This window comes from Muntiacus reevesi, chromosome 12 (assembly GCF_963930625.1).
Source record: "Muntiacus reevesi chromosome 12, mMunRee1.1, whole genome shotgun sequence".
Classification (NCBI taxonomy): Eukaryota; Metazoa; Chordata; class Mammalia; order Artiodactyla; family Cervidae; genus Muntiacus; species Muntiacus reevesi.
Window position 1 is genome coordinate 22,813,557 of NC_089260.1, and position 20,222 is coordinate 22,833,778.

Below are 20,222 nucleotides of genomic sequence, written 5' to 3' on the forward strand. Positions count from 1 at the left end.
CGACTCAATGGACGTAAGTTTGAGTAAACTCCGGGAGTTGGTGATGGACAGGGAGACCTAGCGTGCTGCAGCCCATGGGGTTGGAAACGACTGAGTGACTAAACTGAACTCAGTTCTGAAGTATCAGTATGGTAGAAAGAAAATTTAAGATTTAAATTTCAAGATCTGGAAAGGGACCATTTTCTCTTAACTTCTGAAATTCCCTTTATTTTAAAATATAGGTCTATTTATTGGACTTCCATAATATAATGAAAGTTTATTTTTAGCATTGATAATTCAAATTCTACTCGGTTGGCAAGGTTAATACTGATATTTGGAGAAAAATATTTTACAATTTTATTTTTGCAAGGAAATTAAATTCCAAAGGAAATACCTTTAGAAACAAAAAAGTTGGAATTTTGGAGTCAGTCTTCACATTTTTTTGTTGTAATCCCAGTAGGATTTTTAAAAATTGCCAGACACACCCAGTCTTCTACCTTGATTATTTTTTTATGTATTACTTTTCTTGCATACTTTTTATTTGCAGCTTCCTGTGCATCATGTAGTTATATTAATATACTGTCCAAAAATTCTTGTTTTTTCCTCCAGGAAACAAAATACTCAGTGTTTTTTCTAAATCGTATGGTAAATAAAGGTAGTCTTTTAAAACTGAGTGGTATTGCTGCCCCAAACCTAATAGAATTCTTGGCATATAGTATGCATGCAAAAAAGAGGTATTGAGAAGTTGAACTCATAGAAGAGAGTGGAATGGTGGTTGCCAACTGGAGGATGGGGTCAGTTGGGCGGTGGTCGATGGAATAGACGGATATTCAGTTATAGAATGAATAAATCCTGGGGCTCTAATGTACAGCATTGTTACTGCTGTACATTAGGTCCCCTGACTATAGTTAACAATAGTGTATATTTGAAATTTCTAAGGCAGTCGATCTAAGTGTTCTTAACCATTAAAAAAAAAAAAAAGGGTTAACTGTGAGGTGATGAATGTATTAAATAGCTTAATGGTGGTAACCATTTCACTTTATGTACATGAATCAAATCATCATGTTGTACACCTTAAATATGTATAACTTTTAATGTTTCAACTATACCTTAATAAATTTTGGGGGAAAAGGAAAAAAAGATCTGTTGATGGACTGAATAATAGGAGATGTGAATCAGAAAAAGCTAAGCAGTCTTTTACTAGAACTCTTAAACTCAGGCTAAATCCCCGCCTGCCATCTTGTGGACACAGTGAGAACTGCAACAGATTCTATCTAAGCCATGCCTACTAGTAAGCAAGCCCATTTATTGAATCAAGGAGAAGACACTGCAGTTTTTCAAAGAGTTGTGAATTGAGACAATTATTCAGGTGATTAAGATGGAAAGGAGTTTTCACCAGAAATGTTCCAATTATGCAAGCAATTTCAGACAAAATTCCTGGGAAAACTAGTTGTCCTTTACTTGATCTGGTTAGATTGGAGAAACAAGCAAAAAACCTATATTTTCATAAATTCTTCAGTATCTGTGGGTCAAATTCTATTGCATTTAAATTGTTTAGTTTTCTTAAAATCTATAATGCTTAGGTTGGAAACAAAAACAAGAAGACTATTGATAATAAAGGAACAGGGAGGGAAGAAGGTCAGGCAACAAAACAAAATGCTGCTTTGCATATCCTCAATGGATGCATTGTAAAATCCTGTAACGTGAGCACAATGGAGCGGTGGAGTGGGAGGCCAAGTAAATCTAGGCATAGTCCTTTTTGTCCCTTCTTCCTTTGTCCTTCTGCCTCATCACAAATCTGTACCACTCTTTTGTTTTTATTCCCTTTTTATATGTACAGGGCACAGTCCCTTTCTCTACATTCACCCTTGATTATATCTGGTGGCCCTCTGAACCTCCCCAGTGTCTGGCGCACAAAAGGTGCTCTTTGTGTGAGCAGGAAGGCAGGGCCCACGCCCAGTCCTTCAACGTCCTTTGTGGGGTGACTGCTTGCTTAGCATTTTCAGCTTTCTCTTTCTTGTGGTTTTTTTGAAACACCACGGGTATTGTTCTCTGTAAAACTCATTGCATTGCAAGTCTGTTCTGTGGTTCAGCCCACGGCCCTTCACCTCTCCCATCTCCTGTCTCCCCCACCTCTTGAGTGCACGGCTGGATCCTTCCAGATGTCTCATTCCAGAAGCACAGCTGTCTGTCCCCTTCTTCACTGTGGTGCATTGCCAGCCAGGCACGAATACTTACATCATTACGGGCACATTTTCCACATGATGATTTTTAGTAGGCATGAATATTCATCCTGGGATTGACAAGATCATTAGAACATGGTATTGGGGAAGCACACCCAAAGAGATCTGTTCTGGGCAGTCATTTTCCCCAGTACAGGGTGAAAGGTCAGCGGGTACAGAGATTTTCTGCCCACTAAGGTAGTGTCTTTATACTTCTGTTGCTCTGGTTGTTTCAGTTCCTACTTGATACTGCATAGATCTGTGTAAATGCAGAGCCTGAAAATCGCTACACAAGCTGTTTGAAAGCTAATGTTTCTGAAAAGCAGTGCCTGTGCTAAATGATAGGAGCTCATGCCTGGCGCTGTTTGAAGTGTATTACACGGAGTAGCTCATTTTATCCTTCTAACAACCCTATGAGGGAAAAACTTACCTCTGTTTCAGAGATGAGAAAACAGAAGCTGAGGAAATTCTTCTCCTACCAGAGCCTCATGGGGTGATCTCCACAGCAGGTACTTAGGTCATAAAATTCCTAAGTTGTAGAACCAGGATTTGGACATAAGCAGTTGGGCTCTAGAATCTGTAACTCAGATTATCTAGATGCCTGTTGCTGGTGAATATTTGCTGGGGTGAGTGTGAGAGGGGTATTTCACGGGCTTCATTGGATTTCAAATGACCTGTTTTGCTCTAGTAACCTAGAGTTAATTGAGCATGTTAACTCTAAAAGGATGAACGTCAGACATTAGGAATTTGATTAGAGTCTGTGTGCATCCCCCAGAGCCAAGTCTAGGTTCTCAAAGAGAATGTTCTTGTGCTATTTTTGTGGGAAACCCTTCACCTCAATAGAGCTCTTCTCACTGAACGATAAGGAATCAGGTGAAAGGAATCATTGGACTTAGGAAAGATCCTATGATCTAAAGAATGACACCATTTTTCTCAAGTTGTAGAGAAATATCAGACTTCTAAAAATTAAAACACATACATTTAAATTATATAAACCATATGCTTTGGGGCTTCCTTAGTGGCTCAGACGGTAAAGACTACCTGTAACGCAGGAGACCAGGGTTTGATCCCTGGGTCAGGAAGATCCCCTGGAGAAGGAAATGGTAATCCACTCCAGTATTCTTGCCTGGAGAATCCCAAGGACACAGGAGCCTGGTGGGCTACAGTTCATGAGGTCTCAAAAAGTCAGCTTTGGGTATTCGCTACAATACAGGAAAATTATTCTATAAAATTATATAACCAACACATGCATGTGTCTTTATATATGTTTACATATATACACACACACTAGCATAGTCATATAATATACATTTGGCAAGAAATATGAAAAAGGAGTAACTTTTATGCAGATAAAAATAGGAAAACCCATACAAAACCTAAAAGTGATGAAGCTTGATTTACAGCTTGAATAGAAGCAGTGAAGGGTTTAATCAATATTCAAGAAATTCTATTAGAGAAAAAATGGTCCTGGTCAGAAAAAATGAAGACTAATAAGGACCAAATACACAGAGTGTAAAGCCTTACTGATGTAAGAAAGACCAGTTATAAATTAAGTGCACCAATTATCAGGCAGAATTGATAAAAAGACAAATTCTGATGAATTTTAAAATTTTAGAGCTAGAGAACAATCTAAGTATCCAGTTGGAAAAATTAAAAAACAGAAAAACAGACCAGGGTAATTACAAATAAATTGAAATGAAACCTTTTTACAGTTCTTTACATCAGTGTTAGACTCTAAAGGCACAACATTTACACTCACTCCTGGGAAGGAATTGTGATACAATTTTTCTCTTTCTTTTTCTCTTTTAAAATTTAAAATATTTTAATTGAAATTTATTTGACATATAACACTGTTTAAATTAAAGGTGTGAAAGTGAAAGTTGTTCAGTTGTGTCTGACCCTTTGCAACCCCATGGGCTGTGTCCTGTATGCCAACTTAATACTTTTACAAGTTGTATAATATTGGCACTGTAGCAATAATTAACATCTCTATCATGTTATATAGTTATTTCTTTTTAATGATTGGAATGATTCTTATCTCTTGGCAAATTTGATTTTAATACAACATTGCCTGTATTCCCTACACTGTGCTTCAGATCTCTAGAATTTGTTTGCTACTTGTTTCAAGTCTGTCCCCTGAAACAGCTGTCCTAACCCTCTCATGCCCACCCCCTGCTAACCGCCATTCTGCTCTCTGTTTTTCTGAGTTGGGCTCGTGTAGATTCCGCATGTAAGTAGCATCATATGGTACTTGTCTCTCTCTGACTCATCACGCTTTGTGTAATGTGCTCAGGGTCCATCTTTGCTGCAAATGGCACGGTGTCCTTCTTTATCACAGCCAGATAACATTCTGTTGTATAAATACATCACAGCTTCTTTTAGTAAACAATGCTGCAGGGGACATGGGAGTGCATATATCTCTTTGGTGTACTGTTTTCATTTCCTTTGGGTGTACACCCAGAAATGGAACTGCTGGACCATACACTGTATCTATTTTTAATTTTTTGAGGAATCTCCACATTGTTTTTCATAGAGGCTGAAGAACCAATTTAGATTCCCATCAACAGTACCCAAGATTTCTGTTTTCTCAACATCCCTACCAACATCTGTCATCTTTTTCTCTTCTTGATGATACCCCTTCAGACATGTGTGAGGTGATAGTTCATTGTCATTTTGACTTACATTTTCCCGATGTTGAACTTCTTTTCATGTACCTGTTGGTCCTTGGCCCATCTTTTAAAACATTTTTTGGTCACATTCTATAAGTTACTTGTATATTTGGGTGTTAACCTCTTATCCAATATATGGGTTGCAAAATTTTTCTCCCATTCTGCAAGCTGTCTTTATTTTGTTCATTGCTTCTTTTGCTGTGCAGAAGGTTTTAAGTTTGATGTGGTCCCTTTTGTTGTTTGTGCTTTTGATGTTATATTCAAAATCATTGCTGAGAACCAGTATTGAGGAGACCCTTCTGTATGTTTTCTTCTAGATCTTTCTTGGTATTCTATCTTGTGTTTGAGTCTTTGATCCATTTCTGGTTAATTTTTGTGAGTGATATAAGATAGGGGTCCAATTTCACTGTGTATGTTTCTCCAATTTTCCTAAGACCATTGATCAAAGCGTCGATCCTTTCCGCACAGATATTGTGGCTCCCTTGTTGAATATTATATGACTGTGTGCCTCTGGGCTTCCTGTTCTGTTTCTTTGATTGATGTGCCTATTCTTATGCCAGTATTACAGTGTTACTATTACTATAGCTCTGTTGTATAGTTTAAAATGAGGAAGGTGATGCCTCTGGCTTTTTCTTTCTCAGGATTGCTTCAGCAGTTTGAGGATTTCAGGGTTTTTTCCCTATATCTTTAAAGAATGCTACTATTATTTTGATGATGGTTGCATTGAATCCATAGATGGCTTTGGGTAGTACGGATGTTTTAATAATCCTAGTCCTTCTAATCCATGAACATGAGATGTTTTTCCATTTGTCTGGGCCTTCTTCAGTTTCTTTCAACAAATTCTTATAGTTTTTACTGTACAGTAAAACTGTCCTGTACCTCCCTTGGTTACATTTATTGCTAAGTATTTTATTGTTTTTTGATGCAGTTGTTAATGGGATTGTTTTATTTCTTATTTATCTTTTATAATTAGTGTATAGAAATGCAGCTGATTTCTGCATATTGATTTTATATCCTTAAAATTTACTGAATTTTTTTTTTAAATAGTTCCAACACTTTTTGGTTGAGCCTTTGGGATTTTCTATATACAAAATCATATCATCCGCAAATAATGACAAGTTTACTTCTTCCTTTCCAATTTGAATGCCTTTTATTTCTTTGTCTTGCTTAATTTCTCTAGGTAGGACTTCTAGTACTTCTCACTAGTGGTGGGAGTGAGCTTTGGAACCCTTGTTTTATTCTTGGAAAAGCTTTCAGTTTTTCACCTTTGAGTATATTGTTAGCCGAATGTTTGCTGTATATGGCCTTTATTATTCTGAGGTATGTTCCTTCTTTACAGGAAGATCTTTTCATTTCAGCTTGAAGAACTTTTGGCATTCTTGCAGGGCAGGTACACTGGTGATGAACTCCCTCAGCGTTTGTTTGGGAAAGTCTTTATTTCTCATTCATATCTTAAGGATAACTTTGCTAGATAAATATGGCTGGCAACTTTTACCTTTCAACACTTTGAATATGTCATATCACCCTCTCCTGACCTGTAAGTACTTCTGCTGAGAAATCTGCTGATTTTCTAATTGGTAACTGGGGATGTTTTTGTACTTACTTCCTTTCCTCCTCTTGATGCTTTTAAGATTCTTCCTTTGTCCCTGATTTTTAACAATTTCATTATAATGTGTCTTGGTGAAGGTCTTTTTGCATTGAGACAACAAAGTGGATTGCTACATTCAAGCACTTCCTCAGGTTTGAGATATTCTCAGCTATTATTTCTTTAAATAAACTCTCTGCCCCCTTCCACTCTACTTTTTCTAGTACTCCAATTATCCTGATATTTGTCTTTCTAATCAAATCCAATAGCTTTGGTAGGATTTCTTCAATTAGAAAAAGATCTTAGTTCTCGCTACTCTTCTAATTAAATTATTTCTATTTTCCTACCCTCTGGACCATTTATTCTCTTTCCTAACCGTTCTTCCCTGTTATTGCTGGTTTCTATTGCATTTGGAAGAGGAAATGGCAACCCACTCCAGTATTCTTGCCTGGGAAATCCTATGGACAGAGGAGCCAGCGGGCTACAGTCCATGGGGTCGCAAAGGGTCGGATACAACTGAAATGACTGAGCATGATCATTTCTTTCTTTATTTCATTTATTGAATTCTTCAGCTTCAGAATTTGGTTCTATGTAAAAAACAATTTCAGTCTTTGGGTAAAGAACTCCTTCTCTTCAAATATCTTATTCCTGAGTTCTTTGAATTGTCTTTTCACGTTTTCTTAGAGCTCACTGAATTTCTTCTTAAGAGTTCTTTTGAATTCTTTATAATTTAGACTGCAATATCCCATGCCTTTGAGGTTTGTTGCTGGAGAATTATCAGTTTTTCTTTATGAAACCACATTTCCTTTATTTTTCATGCTGTTTGAAGGTGTGCATGTCTGCTTTTGTATTTGAAGTATCAAATACAAAATTATTAATTATTAATACAAAATACTTAATTGAACTTTGATTTTGTAGTTCTTAAAATTCAACAAGCTATTAGAAACCTTTCTTTTATGCTCCAGAAGGTGGCGCTGCAGCTCAAGCCTGTGGTTTCTACTGGAGCTGGCTGGCTGACGCACTTGGGAATGCAGAAGAGGGGGTGGTGGGAGCTTAGCACCCGCAGCTTTGGGGCTTCCCATGAGCCCAGGTGGGGACTCGCAGAAGTCCACAGGCCGACCCCCTGCTGAAGTTGTGAAGCAGACAGCAGGAAACACATTCCTTCACAGCCCTGTTGTGTTATTTGCCTCCTTCCCTTCCCTTGCCCAGTCAGAGTTCCCTCCGCAGAATCCTGGATATTGCTGCAGAGAAACAGGTTTCTCCAGCTGCAGTCTGCACAATGGTACAGCCTGGAGCCACTCACCACTTCGCCTTTTTAACCCCCTCCATGGGAGAGTTTAACTTTTTACCCCCTCCGTGGGCGAGGTCACCACTTTCCACCACCTCTGCCAGAGAGGTGGCCACTGACGGTGAAAAGTGAAGGTGTTGGTCGCTCAGTTGTATCCGACTCTCTGCGACCCCGGGGACTGTAGCCCGCTAGGCTCCTCTGAGGTTCCCCAGGCAAGAATGCTGGAGTGGGTTGCCGTTTCCTTCTCCAGGGGCTTTTCCCAACCCAAGAATCGAACCTGGGTCTCCTGTGTTACAGGCAGATTCTTTACTGTTTGAGCCAGCAGGGAAGACCTCTGCTGCCAAAGCCCAGCCTCGTGCAGTGTGGCCCAGGGGAGAGGGTCCCTTCTCGCCCATTCCTCCCTCTCCTGTCATCCACGCTCATCTATCTCCATCTTGCCTCGGTGGTGTGCCCGGCTCTCCCCTCGGAAAGGCTGGACTCCCACGAACTCTTCCGCACAGCTGGCCGTGGGTATGCACCCAGTTTTGTACCCTCCAGATTTCTTTTCTCTGACCAGGTTAAGTGAAGTTGGGGCAGGCTTGTCCAGTCAGCCTCACAGCCACCACCGAGTTCCTGTCTGCCCATTTTCAGAAGCGTGTGTGAGTAGAAACCTTCTGCGGATCCTGGTATGATGTGCACAGGCCTTTTGCTCCATCGTGTGGCGGTGTGTGCGTGCTCTGCTAAGTCACTTCAGTCGTGTCTGACTCCTCGTGTGCCCACGGACTCTAGCCCGCCAGACTCCTCTGCCCATGGAATTCTCCAGGCAAGAATACTGGACTGTCTTGCCATGTCCTCCTCCAGGGGATCTTCTGACCCAGGGATTGAACCTGCGTCTCTTGCATTGCAGATTCTTTACCGAGCCACCTGCAGATGTCGAATTAGGTGTTAATCAAAGAAGAGAGAAAAGGGGAATGACTCACGCTGCCATGGGGCTGATACCACTGCCAGCTTTCCTTTCTTTTCCCGAGGTATCTACAAAATGTGAAAATAGGTGTATTTGTAAGATGACATTATGAAATAGAGGAGAGAGATTCTCATAAAATAAAAAAAAAAATAAAAATTATATCACTCATCCATTAAAAAAAGATATAGTACATTGGAATAAGACATAAATTAATAACAAACTCAGTAAAAGGACAGATTAAGCCATAGAAGACTGACTTTTAAACTCACAAGTTTACATTCTTACTGTAAATATAAATAAAAATAGTACAAATATAAATATATGCCTAAAGAGAATGTACAAGATAAAAATAATTCATGCCTAAAAAAGTCATATTTATGAAAAAACTGAGTAGGTGAGAGAGTATTAAGAAAAGCCAAGGCATGTTAATTTTCTTGTTTGCAGGGGGAAGTCAAGAGATCTTCTTGAATTCTTAATCATTAGAAAAGTAAGTCCAAGCACATTTTGAGTTTTGAAAACACTTAGAGTACCTTTGAGTTGATGAAAGTAGAGAAAATAAAGCAATAGTTCATAAAGAAAAAACACAAAAATCAAGTTATAGGTCATACTGTAAACGAGGGCACATTAAAATATATACAAGTAAGTAACCAATTTTTCTGTAATTTAAAATTGATCATAGCTTTTTATTTTTTAAAAAAAGAGGAAACCAAAATAAATATGTTTCCAAGGGACACCACCAAAATAACAAAAAGTATTAAGAGTAAAAGGATTGGCCAGGCTGGGTCAGGGACACAGAAATGAAGACCAGTTGTGGCACAGTGTGAACTGCCATGGTGTGGGCTCTCCTGTGACTCCAGATTAGTCTCCCTGAGTCAAAAATAAAGTGGTTTATTTGCTTGATTAAAATAACAAACAAACACAGTTGTGGCAGCATCGACATTCTGCAGAGAAGGGCCATTTTCTCTGTGAAACTAAGCAGCATACACACTCCAAAACCAATAAACACAACACAAGATCCCACCCAGTCACACATACACACCCTGGAAATTAATATTTGGAGAGCTGTGCCTGTTCACTGACTTCTTCCCTTTGTGTACTTTGACAGCAAACAGTCTCTCAAATGGCCCCGCTCCTGTCATCCAGCTTCTTCTTGGCTCCTCTCATTACTTACGTCTATGCTGTGTTTACTGCTTGATTAATCCCTACTTCCCTTCTAAACTCTGTTAAGTTTTTATGCTATAATCCTAGGTTTTATTTTCCTACTTTGACCAACTGCCCCCCAGAATCTTTCATAAATATGTGTTCTCCTTAAGACTTAGCAGATTTTCCACCTTTCAGCATCCCACCCCAATTCCAATGCATGAGTTGTCATGTCTATTTAGAGAAGTCAGTTTAGATCTGTCATCCTGATTTCCTCTCTAAACTGAATGATGAAAATTTCAACTATATGTGCCTACTTGGAAAGATTTCCTGAGCATCTCCTATGTGACTGGTACTATTTTAAGTGTGTTCATAGGTTTGCTCGCTCAATCTTTGGAAAATCCTGTAAGGCAGGTAGTATCACCACATTGACAGGCGTGTGGATTTTAGCTCACTGACCAGGATCCAACCTGTAAGCCCTGAATTAGGAGAAGTCCTAGCGGCTGGATCACAGGAGAAGTCCTTCAGTTTCTTTATTCTTAAAATGAGGAAGTTAAATGTCTGATGACCAGAGCCCTCTTTGGTTCTGTCATTATAAAATTGAACAACTCTAAAGAGAAGAGTTGATCTCTGAGAAAATTGCGTACCATAGAAACCAGAGCTGCAATTCCATATTTTGCCTCAAAATTCACCCTCTGCACTCTCATTTGATCCAGCCTGCTTCTCCTCCTGTGGTCTCCATGTCAGTCAATGGCACCATACTTCACTGAGCAGACAGACATCTGCGTGTGCGCCGTTCCCCACCCCCATCCCCTTACACCCCCGACCCGCCGCTGCTTTAATTTAGACAGTTACCTACTCCTGTCTGCTTCCATGTCCATTATGACTTTCAAAATGGGCCACTTCTCCCCATCCTCACTGGCACAACTTTAGTCTCAGCTACCCTTGTCTGGGCTTCCCAGGTGGCTCAGTGGTGGCTTAAAAAAAAAAAAAAAATCCACCTCCCAATGCAGGAGATGCAAGAGGCACTGGTTCGATCCCTGGGTCAGAAAGATCGCCTGGAGAAGGAAATGGCAACCCACTCCAGCACTCTTGCCTGGGAAATCCCATGGACGGAGGAGCCTGATGGGCTACAGTCCGTGGTCACAAAGAGTCAGACACCAGGGAGCACGACTGCACCCTTGCCTCTAGCCTGTAGCCGTGGAAGACCCTCGTTACCGATCTCTCTGTCCCCACTGTGGCCCTTCTCTGATCTCTTCTCCACAAGGAGCCAGAATGGTCCTTCTGAAAACCAATTCTCATAACAAAGCCTTATTGTGGAATTCCCATGAAATCTGGGTAAAATCCAGTCTTCTCAGCATGGCAAATATGACCCCCACTGTATGCATGGCTTTTACTAATACATCTAGCCGTTATTACTTGTCACTTCTGTCCTGTCCCTAGTAGCACTGAGTTAGTTTTAGTGCCCTGACTCCATCACTTTCTCTTGACTTTGAGTCTATATCTAACTCCCCTTGGTGATCGCATGCCCTTTCTTCTTCTCCTCACCTTGCTTTGCGGTTCTTCAAGTTTTCCTCCTCAAGTGTGGGCCAGAGGTCATCTCTGTCAGCTTCCACATTATCCAGACCATCTTGGACTCCCCCGTGGTACCTTCAAACTGCCTGTTAGTCATCTGTCTTCCCACGAGGTCCATGAGAAGAGCATGTACCCAACCCAGTATATAGCATATCTAAGGTGCGTAGTAATAGTTGTTGAATGAATGAAATAATTTCTAGAAGAGTCATAGTCCCTTTTTACATCCACTAATATTTTATTCCAAAAATATTTGTTCTTGGGGCTCATTTCAGTCCTAGTCTGCAAGTCCTGCGGGAATACTTGCTAAGAAACATAGAAGAGTGAAGAGGATGGGAATGTCAGAGGAGGGAAGGTGATGAAATTTGACAGAAAGAGAAGAAAAAGAGCAAATAAACTTCACAAAGCTGACTGGGCCCATTCCAAGGCTGTTTTTCTGGACAAGGAGCCAGACCAGAGGCGTGTACTCAGTTACGCTAGGTGGGAAACTTATGCTGGTGAAAAGGGAGAGAGGTGTCAAAATGAAAAGCCAAAGACCCCGTAAGAGCTGTTCTTCAGGATTCATTTAAAGTTCAAGATCATTTTGCCTTAGATTACACATTCTACAGTAGATTTTTCCATCTTCATCCGGACTTGGCCTTTCATCTCCTCGTACAGGTGTTGCTTTCTCTGCGCCAAGTGGGTAATCAACTCTCTCTGATAGCAGTGGTACTCATTAGAGGCAGTCCTGCTGCTAAACGATGTTTTGGGAATCTGTGTGTGTGTGTGTGTTGGGGGGGGGGGGGGAAGGTGATTTATGGTTGTCCCATGATTAAAAGGCTCTCCTGGCATTTAGTGAGTGGAGAGTCAGGAGGCTGGATATATAATGTTCAGGTTAGTCCAGAGTCACAAATCACTGTTTCTGGTACTGCTGACTTTTAGAAGTCCTGCCGGACATTCATGTAGGTCAAGAACTTATTTATAATTTTCTGAAGGAAGAACCAAATGATTGTTTTAACGTATAAGCAAATGATATTTTATGCAATTATAATACCCACTGAATTTGCCAAAATACTGTATGCATAGAGAGAGATCGCCCATTGTTTTATTTGGAACTTTTCCAAGAGTTATTCATCATTATGGAACATCTCATCACTGTTGACAATGCTGCTTGAGGTACTTGAGTCAAAAATGCAGCACACCTGTGTCAGTCTGCATTTTTGGCTTTTGAGATCATTATTTCTTTTAATGTGAGTTTTTGTATATTGAATTATGTATTTTTTTAAACTGTAATTTGCTTTGTTTTTGTTTCTCTTTTATATAACAACCAGGGAATTTTATGGGGTTTTTTGTTTGTTTAAATATATCTATAGGCAGATTATACCTTCTGTAAATTTATTTTAGGGTTTTGAAATAGGAGATAATATTTTTTAAAGTGGGTATTCAGTGGGATAGGGTTAAAAACCATTAATCTATGGAGGAGAGCTTAATGATTTAAAGGGAAGGACTATGGAGTCGGTCCTGGGTTTGAATCCCATCTCTACCTGCTTGCTGGGATCTTTGAAAAAGCTATTCTTATTCTCTTTGATTTAGTTTCTTCATCTATAAAATAGTTAACTTGTAGGGTGGTTGTGGTAGTTATATACGTTTATACAGCTGAAGGTACTTAGATCTGGACATGGTACAGAGAAAGTATTCGGTAAATGTTAGGTAGAATTATTATAAGCCTTGATGATTGATTGGCTTTTGAAAAAAGAACAGCTTTTTTGAGACATAATTGAAAAACCATGAATTCACACGTTGAAAGTGTAGTTCAGTAGTTTTTAGTATATTCACAGAGTGGTACCATCTTCAACCCCGTCTAATTTTAGACTATTTTCATTACTTCAAAGAGAAACCTGCTGCTCATTAGCAGTCATTCCTCATTTCCCCCTCCCCCCAGTCTCTGGCAACCACTAATCTACTTTTTATTTCTATAGATGTACCTATTCTGGAAATTTCATGTAAATGACATTATATAGTAGTGGCCTTTCACTTCACAGCCTTCCTCACTGGCATAATATTTTCAAAGATCATTCATAATGTGGCATGTATCATAACTTCATTCTTTTTCATCGATGAATAATTTCTGTTCTATGCAAGCCTTGATCATTTAAAAACTTATTTGCTATCTGTTTTTTAAATCATATCTGAAGGCATCTGTTTTAATTTTTGGTTCCCTTCTGTTATTTATTATTAGACTATGAGACTTTCCAAAGCATTTTTATCTTTGAATATGAAATATAACTTGTCAAATTCTGTTAATATTCCACAGTTTGAAGTATACAGCTATTCATTTAAAAATGCTTCAAGACACACATGAGTTGGAGAGAGTTTACAGTCATTACAGGGAACTGTTATAATAGTAATAAATAGTTAGAGATTAGGGTTGGTAAATTTACTTGGATAATAAATGAATATAAGATTTGTGTTTGAGACTTTTTTTGGAATGGGGACAAATGTGAAGATTAATTGGTGGAGAAAAGATGAGACTGCAAGGTATGTCAGTGAGGTGGCCTTGATTAATCGAGTAATCCATCTTAGTCCTTCTTTTTAGGGAAGAAGACAGCCTGTAGATGTCCCCTGACACTGTTGTGCTAATAGTTAAAGCTTAGCTTTGCTTAAAACAGTTATCACTTTTGTAAATTAGCAGCCGCTCCAGTTAAAGGGTGCAGGAGGGACAAAGACAAGCCTGAGATGGTTTGTGAGGGGAAGGGCGGAGGAGGCTCAGACAGACAGCGGAGTGTCACAGAAGACAAGCGCGGCTGCCAAGCGATGGAGAAAGAAGAAAGGAAATCTGTATTTCCAAGAAAGATCATCAGTTATGGAGAATACAGCCAAGAAATAGATTTGTTTGGCTGAGGCAGTGCTAAAATAAAGTTTTTTTTAAATTTACTTGATAAGTTTGAGATGGAGCTTAAAAAAAATAATTCCCGACGGATAATTAATTTTGTTGATACATTGCAACATATGTTACTAATTATTATATTCCTTAACTTAGGAAGAAAAATCATAAATTATTTAAATATATTTATAGTCAGTATTTCTGAGATTGATGTTATTAAGTTCTCATTTCCACAGGAAATGGCATAATATGGATATATTTTTGATGCCTTTTAGCATCTAACTAGTACATTGACCAGTTGGAAACTGGACATGTAGCACAGCCTAAGAAACAAGAATTTAATCATTATAATTCAGTAGTTTATGAACACTATTGGGTATAAAATACTGTGTTTCACTAATAGGAAAATGAATAAGTAACATTTGTTTACTTCATTGGAAAGTTCAGGTGAACTAGGTTTTCCAGTATTTGATTCTACAATGCAGATGGCATCTTGGACTTCCAGCAAAAGTCTTGCTGAAAGGACTTACGTTGGAGGAACTCTTACTCCAACATGCTTGCCAAGATAGGTGAATATGCATCAGTTATTATTTTTCTGGTGAGAGCATTGCTGTATACAAATGCTCTAGATGCCAAAGAATAAATGAATAGAGGTGTTAGTAGGATTTTAGAGCTCAAAAACACAACCTAAGAGGTAAGAGTGGAAAAAAGGGAGTGTTAGTTGCGCACTCATGTCTGACTCTTGGCAACCCCATGGACTGTAGCCCTTCAGGCTCCTCTGTCCATGGAATTCTCCAGGCAAGAATGCTGGAATGGGTTGCCACTCCCTTCTCTAAGGATTGAATCCTAAACCACGGATTGAACCCTGGTCTCCCATATTATAGGCAAATTCTTTACTGCCTGAGCCGCCAGGGAAGCTCCCGAGAGGGAGAGTGGACTGCACTATTTAAGCAAACCAGGGCACGTTTCAGTGTGAGAGGAGATGCTATAAGAGCCCCAGGAGAACAGGTGCAGACCGGGTCTGTTCTGGAATGTATGGTCATTTACTAAAAGGTCAACCCTTCGCATGGTACATGTTAGGAAATGAAGCCACAGAGATTTGCAATTTAGTGAATTCACATTCCATCAGGGACGAGAGTGGGACTACAGCCCAGCTCTCGGTAATGTGGTGTGTACCTGTTTTCCTACTCACGTGACTTCTTTTCTAGTTACCTCTTTTACATGTTTCTACAATCACCTTGCAAAAGAGGCTAAATTTTGCTCTTTGCAAATGTAGAAGGAAATAGAGCAAAGGTAAATTCTTATCCTCAGTTTTTTAGAAATTGACCTTTCTGTCTTCTGCCTACATCTAATGCAGAAATACTTGAGAGAGGATGGAAGAAAGGACTTAAGAAATATGCTGGTTAGTGAGGTCTTCATTAGCTCAATGTTACTATTGCAAAGATCGTGTTACTTCAACTACTTTGTTTTTTAATTTTTATTAGAGTATAGTTGCTTACAATATTGTGTTTCTACTGTACAACAGAATGAATCAGCCATACATATACATCTCTCCCCGCCCTTTTTAACTTCCTTCCCATTCAAGCTGCCACGGCGCATTAAGTTTCCTGTGCCATGTTCTGTTCAGTTCAGTTCAGTTGCTCAGTCGTGTCTGACTCTTTGTGACCCCATGGTCTGCAGCACGCCAGGCCTCCCTGTCCATTGCCAACTCCCAGAGCTTGCTCAAACTCATGTTCATTGAGTTGGTGATGCCATCCAACCATTTCATCCTCTGTCGTCCCCTTCTCCTCCTGCCCTCAATCTTTCCTGTGGTATGTTGGTGGGGGTATAAATTGATATCACCACTATAGAAAAATTATGGAGATTCCTTAAGAAAGCTAAAATTAGAACTACCACATGGCCCAGCAATCCCACTACTGGGCGTAGACCCAGAGAAAACCATAATTCAAAAATGGAAGCCCTCCAATGATCATAGCAGCACTGTTTACAGTAGCCAGAGCATGGAAGCAACCTAAATGTCCATCAGCAGAGGAATGGCTAAAGAAGGTGTGGTACATATATATGATGGAATATTACTCATCCATAAAAAGGGGTGTAACTGGGTCATTTGTAGAGATGTGGATGGACCTGGAGATTGTCATACAGAGTGAAGTAGGTCAGAAAGAGAAAAACAAATATTATACATTAACAAATACATGTGGAATCTATAAAAATGGTATAGATGATCTTATTTGCAAAGTAGAAATAGACAAATATGGAGAACAAATATATGGATACCAAGGAGGAAAGAGGTGGGGTAGGAGAAATTGGGAGGTTGAAATTTACACACATACAGTATTGATACTGTGTATAAAATGTGTATAAAATAGATATCTAATGAGAACATACTGTACAGCACAGGGGACTCTGCTTAATGCACTGTTACTTCACCTTCAGAAAGCCTTATTGCTTTCTGAAGCTTGATTTCAGCTTGTGAGTTTCTTGCATTGTTCTCTTCTTTCTTTCTTTCCTAAAATCTGCAAACTGGTAACTCTGCATAGATTGTGATGCAGTGTTTTTCAACCTGATGTGTCTTTATATTTACTCGGCTTTGTTTTATGTAACTACTGTTTAAGCCGTCTTGCCCAGGCACTGCTTAATTTTGTACCTCTTTCTTTGTAACCTGCTCTACCACATGAACCCTGGTAGGGATCCAATTTCCTGGAGACCGTGCAGATTACAGTAGTGTCAGTCGCTCAGTCGTGTCTGACTCTTGGCGACCCCACGGGCTGTAGCCCACCAGGCTCCTCCGTCTATGGGAGTCTCAAGGCAAGAATACTGGAGTGGATTGCCATTCTCTTCTTGAGGATCTTCCCAACCCAGGGATCGAACCCAGGTCTCCTGCATTGCAGGCAGATTCTTTACCGTCCAAGCTCCAGGGAAGAGAGCATACTGTGAAGGAGGCCTTCACTAAATGCCTCCAGTGCACCCAGCACTGAATTCTGGGGTCTACCTTAGGGGCTCATCGGTGGACACAGCCAAGCCTGAGGGCTATAAGTCTGAGGACCTTTTTGAGCCTCTAAACACAGTGAGTTCTGAATCCACACATTAGGTTCTGAAAGCCCTTTAGCCTGTGGCTATGGCTGTGGGTATCACTGCACCAGATGCCAGGACATCTGTAGTTCTTGGCAGATGGGAAAACATATGGCAAACATTTGATTTTACTCGTCAGAACTTTATGAAAAAAGATCTGACCGCAATAGCATTCATGTTTTTTTTTTTTAATAACAAAATTTGTTCATTAAAATGAACTTTGTATAAATTCTTCAGCTTACAAGGATTCTTTTGTGCGTTTGAAATAACTGAAGTTATTTTGAATTTGTAATATTAAATTTTAAAAATTTGAAATTTTATCCAACAACTACAACTGAGTGCAGAGAACTGAAAAATGACGTCATAGGAGCTCCTGTTAATTGAGCCCTCACCACATGGCAGACATGGTATTATGTGATTTACAGGTCTTAAAAAATTAATCCTTAAGACAACATAATAAAATACTCATTATTATGATCATCCTCTAGATGAGTAAGCTGAGGCTCATGACGTTTGAGTTTATTGCCCAAGATCACACAGCTGGTAGTGGTGGAATCTGGGGTTAGCTGGGCTTCTGTTTAAACCCAAGCACACGCCTTGATTCTTCACCTAAACAGTAGCAAAAGCAGCAGAGTTCAAGTAATGTCTACAGGGTTCATGTCAGCTAGAGTTTGGACTATTCCTGTCAAAGGTAGTTTTTGCAGTTATTAAGGAGACTCATATCATCGTTAAGAATCAATCCCTTGGGGCTTCCCTGGTGGCTCAGGGGTAAAGAATCCGCCTGCCAGTGCAGAAGACCTGGGTTCAATCCCTGATCCTGGAAGATCCCACATTGCTCTTAGCCGCAGAGCAACGAAGCCCCGTGCGCCAGAACTATTGAGCCTGTGCTCCAGAACCCGGGAACCGCAACTGCTGATCCTCTGTGCTGCAGCTACAGAAGCCTGCACACCCTGGAGCCTGTGCTCCGCAACAAGAGAAGTCACCACAATGGGAAGCCTGCTCGACGCACCTAGGGAAACGGGCCTTGTGGCAATGAAGGTGGCGCGCAGCCACAAATTAAATAAATAAAAAAAATGATGAAAAAACACGAATCTCCGTCCTGTTCCCTTTGAGGAACACACACAGACACCCCCCCCCACCCCCCCAGGGAGAAGCAGCTTGAGGCCATCACAGCAATCTGAAGCATCTACATGGTGGGGCTTGCTTTTGGAGGTTAGACGTGAAACCAGAGCTTTCTCTGTCAGTGGCGTCTTAACATATTTGGCAATTTTTTTTTCAAGTTGGCAGCCATACTGGGCTTTTTATGTTCCTCAGTTTCAACTGTTCAGGCACTTGGGGCAGTTGTTGTTCAATCAGTCATGTCCGACTCTTTGCAGTCGTCATGAACTGCAGCACACCAGGCCTCCCTGTCCTCACCATCTCCCAGAGCTTGCTCAAACGCATGTCCATTGAGTCAGTGATGCCATCCAACCATCTCATCCTCTGTTGTCTGCTTCTCCTCCTGCCTTCAATCTTTCCCAGAACCAGGGTCTTTTCTGATGAGTTAGTTCTTCTTATGTAACGTACAGATCTGATGACAGTGTATATGCATCCTTATTCATATACTATAGCAGTAGATGAATATATGCATAGAGCAGAACTTTAATGATCATTTTTTTTCTTAAACTTTTGTTTCTCTGTCTTTTCTACTGAAAGGAGAATGAATGAGGATACTTGAGATAGAATATGTAGTCCGTATAATAATCATTCTCCCTTTGTGGTAGACATTGATATTGCTTACTGACTCCCTCCTGTCCCTTCCTGGGCATGCAGGAACCCGCCTCCATAGTCCATGCAGCTGAGTGGGGTCATGTGTCCACTTCCTGACAGTGAAATATGGGCGGGAAGGAAACAGGTACCCTTGGCTTTCCCTGTTTATATAGCCTGATACCTTGCCACCCTCTGCGTAAGGACCAAATTCTAAGTGTGGTTTAAAAGGTTTCCAACTCCCTGACTGTCTTCACGTCTCCATCCCTTCTCTATTTCCTGCCTTGCTCCCTGTCTCAGCCAGCCCGAAGCTTCTGGAAAGCACCTAGCTCTTTCTTACCACTGGTTCCTCCTTCAAATGACAGTTATTTCCTCCAGCCAGTCCCCTCTGACCTCCAAAGCATGGTTCAGGTGCCATACCTATATCCTGCTCCAGTTTCTGCATATTCCTAACCATAGCACTTAGCATGTTTGATCAAGAGTTCCTTCTTGCTTGTCTGTTTCCCCAGAGTGATAACAGTTTGAGGACAGAGACTGATGTGTCTTCATTCCTTCAACACATATTTCCAACTCTACATACCCTCCCCTTGAAAACGTCTCTCTTGTTCTTTCTTACAACTCTTCATTTTCCTCCTTTTTTGGAAAAATTACCATAAGACTTTTTTGAATCCTCTCCCCGCCTTCCCTCTCATATCCGATAGCACGCTTGTTGGTTGCACCTCCTAGATGATGACACATCCATTGATTTCTTTCCTTCTCCACTGCCACCACCACCTTAGTCTCATTTCTTGTCTAGATTATAAAATACTATTCGAATTGGATTCCTTCCTTCAACTCTTACTCCTTATTTGTGAAGTCAGGTATATATTCCCTGTTTAAAACTTGCCAGTAGTTTCCTGTTTTATTTAGAATTTAATGCCGCTCCTTGTCATGGCCTGTGGTCCTCTGTGAATTGGCCGCTGCCTCCTCCCCTGACCTCACCTCAATATGCTCAGTGATTTCCACACACGCTGGCCGTGCTGTCCCTTGAGCTGGTGTGGTCCAGGTGTGTTTGTGTGTCTGTTGTGCCATGACAGAGTGTTTTTGGGCAGAGATAAAGGAGCAAATACAGTGACATGCCATCTCTCCCACTTCTTTTAATTA